Genomic DNA, 3,898 nt, shown 5'->3' with positions numbered 1-3,898 from the left:
ATTTTGTGGAAGAGCCACACTCAAGGGGCCAAAGAGCCGCATGTGGCTCGCGAGCCGCAGTTTGCCGACCACTGGCCTTAGGTGATAGCTCCTGAGACCGGGAGGCGATCCTGGGAGATGTCATCACAGGGGTCCTTACGAGGGGCAGGCAGGAGGTCAGGGTCAGAGAGAGAGGTGACAACAGCAGCAGAGTACAGACAGACCTTTGAAGATGCCACCCAACCGGCCTGGGAGACAGAGCGAGGGGCCAACACCAACAATCACCCTGATTTTCGCCCAGCAAGACCCATAGTGGACTTCTGACCCCCAGAAATATGAGAATGGATCTGTGTTGCTTTATGTCATTAAGTCCGTGGTCATTTTTCCAGCCGCCATAGTCACCTAACAGAGCCCTGACCACTGATTTACTGGTCCGTGTTGATGGAGCACCCGGAGCGCCCAGTGCCAGGCTCTGGAGTGACCCGGGGGCCCAGCTCCCGAGCTCACCGTCCACGGGGACAGCAAGGAAACGAGTCCTTCGCATGGATGCGGGCAGCTCTAAGGAGAGAAGCACTGAGCTTTCAAAGTGGGAACTGCCAGTGATGGAAGGAAAGACACACGCGGCCCCGCCGGCGTGGCTCAGTGGTTGAACATCAACCTATGGAACTGGGAGGTCACGGTTCAATGCCTGGTTGGGGCACAGGCCCGGGTTGTGGGCTCGATCCCCAGTAGGGCGCCTGTCGGAGGCAGCCAATCGATGATTCTCTTTCTATCATTGATGTTTCTCTCTCCCTCCCTCTCTCTTTCTCTCTCTCTCTCTCTCTCTCTCTCTCCCCCTCTCCCTTCCTCTCTGAAATTAATAAAAATATATTTTTTAAAAAAGGAGAGGGAGATTTAGAGGCAAAGAGACACAGAGAAGGCCACGTGAAGACGGAGGTGGAACTTGGGACCCCCAGAAGCTGGAAGAGACTTTGAGGGGAGGGCAGCCTGCCAACGCCTTGGTCCCAGGCTTCTGACCTCCAGACCTGAGCGAGAATAACATTTCTGTTGTCTTAAGCCACCTGGTTTGTGATAATTTATTATGACAATCCCAGGAAACGAGTATGCATGTATGTATGTATGTATGTATGCATGCATGTATGTATCAACCAATCCATTTCTGAGCCCCGATTGTGCACAGGGTGCCTGCTTGTCATGGAACACTCATAAGAACTGGCTGTACCATAGGCCACAAAGAAAACCTCCACAGATTCCAAAGAACAAAAACAACACAAGCAGGATATTCTATTTTGCAATAAAAGTAGAAATTAATAACAAAAATTTGTAGAGACCTTTACCTCTGGAGAGATTTTTCAAAGACATGTCAATAAACACCTCCTGGATCAAAGGGGAAGCACAAAGGGAAAGTATAGAATTCTTGGGAATAATCATCATGAAAACTCGATATATTCGTTGGCAAAGTTGATAGCACTCAATTGGCTTAAAAGAAAAATAAACACACTCAACTCAAACAACTACAAAAAGGCAATTAAGAAAACAAAACAAAACAACAAAAAAAAAACAGAAAAAAAGAATTAATAAAAATAAAACAGTATTTCATGAGGTATAAAATAAAAAAATAGAACTAACAACACCAAAAGCCAGTTCTCTTTTAAAAAGAAAAAGTAAAAACAACAACAACAAAAACCCAGTAACAAACCCAATCAAGGCAAAACCAGGGAGAAAACACATGTACAAAAGGTTGGAAATGACAAGGGGAAGAGACCCAGCAAAATGAAGGGACTTGCCAAACATTCCTCTGTACAGCTCTCTACAAATACATTGGAAAACAGAGACGAAATAAATAATTTTTAAGAAAAACACAACTTCCCAAAGTTGACCTCAAGAGCAAGTCCAAAAAGCTCAATTTCCATTGAGGAAATGGAGAACATGGTTTAAGGAGCCCCTGTGAGATTCTCCCAAACTCATCCTCTCTGAGCCACGAGCCACAGAGGAGAGAGACGGGGCGCATCTGTTTCATGGGTGTAACCCTCATCCTCGCCCTCACAGAAACTAAACTAGAAAAAAACAGTGCATCGATGCAAAACTCAGAAAGAAATGACCAGCAACCACTCCGAAGCACACGCAGAGCTGTAGACCATGGCCAAAGGGAGTTTGTTTTACAGAAAGCAAGGGTGGTTCTCTGTTGGGAAATCCATTCATATAATCAATCATGTTGTCAAAGTTAACGAGGAAGCTCATATGAGCATCTCAGTGGATGGAGAAAAGGAATTTGAAAAAATCCAACATCCATTCATGTTAAAAGCACTCAAGAAAATAGAAATTGATGAAGATATATCTTTAACATTGTGAATGTGTGTGTGTGAGAGAGAGATAGATGATAGATAGATGATAGATAGATAGATAGATAGATAGATAGATAGATAGATGATAGATAGATGATAGATAGATAGATGATAGATGATAGATGACAGATGATAGATAGATATAGATGATAGATAGATTCATCCCCTAAAGCCAATGTTTTACTAAATGGGGAAGCACTGACTTTTTCATTGGAGTCTGAAAAAAGATATATATAACCTTGTGTATAATTGTATCTATCTCATTGCTATTTTCCATCATTCTGTTGATAAAGACAGAAAATAAAATAGCCAAAAACCTGTCAAGAAATACCCCAAACCAATGAGCAGGACTGTAAAGCATTCCTGACAAACACCAATGAGCCTGGGCCCAATGGAAGGAGATACACACTTGGTTAAGAGGATGAAACATCATGTCAGTTCTCCCAGGTTTGTAAATTGAATGCAATTCCAGGAACAACGTCCTCACTTCTCCCCCGGAGCTAGACAAGTTGATTATAAAATCCATTTCGAGGAACAAATAAGCAAGAACAGCCAAGAAAGCACTGCAGGAGAAGAAAGGGAGGAGGGCCAGCCCTGCCAGGCACTGAGGCGCGCCAGTCACACCTGTCTTCCAGCGGCCTCGCTCAGGGAAGGGCACGCATTTAGACTGCAAGTGGCAAAGCCACACTAGTGTGACTGTGCTCTACTGGTGACCTTGTGGGGAAACTGTCGCGTGCATTGCTGGTGAGAAGGCAAAGTGGTACTTCCCCCAAGGAGGGAAACATGGTGATGCCCAGCTGAATGCCACATGCATTTACCCTTTCACCACGAGACCCCACTACAGGGGATCGATCCCACAGAAACCCTGGCAATAATATGAAGAGATGTCTGCAGCAGGCTTTGCATTGCTGAATTATCTATATAAATATATACATAAAAGCCTAAGTGACCATCAGACGGTTCGACATGATGAGCACTGACCACCAGCGGGCAGACGCTCAATGCACAGGCATGGAAACATGGAACAGACTGATGAATCTCAGAGGGAAGGGGGAGGGAGGAGGGTGGCAAGAGTTAACCAAAGATCTTATATGCATAATAGAGGCCCGGTGCACGGATTTGTGCACCAGTGGGGTCCCTTGGCCTGGCCTGCAGGGATTGGGCTGAAACCTGCAATCTGACATCCCCTGAGGGGTCCCAGATTGTGAGAGGGCACAAGCCAGGCTGAGGGACCCCACTGCACTGGTGCACGAATCTGTGCACTGGGCCTCTAGTATATATATATAATTGATTTCAGAGAGGAAGGAGGAGGGAGAGAGAGATAGAAACATCAATGATGACAGAGAATCATAGATCAGCTGCCTCCTGCACGCCCCACACTGGGGATCGAGCCCGCAACCCAGGCATGTGCCTTTGACTGGAATTGAACCGTGACCTCCTGGTTCATAGGTCAACGCTCAACCACTGAGCCAAGCCGGCCGGGCTGAATTCTTTTTTTTTGTTAATCCTCACCTGAGGATATCTTTTCCATTGAATTTTAGAGAGAGAGTGGAAGGGAGAAGGGAGGAAGGGAG

This window comes from Myotis brandtii, unplaced genomic scaffold (assembly GCF_000412655.1).
Source record: "Myotis brandtii unplaced genomic scaffold, ASM41265v1 scaffold655, whole genome shotgun sequence".
NCBI classification, from domain to species: Eukaryota; Metazoa; Chordata; class Mammalia; order Chiroptera; family Vespertilionidae; genus Myotis; species Myotis brandtii.
Note: the sequence above shows the minus strand (reverse complement) of the source record.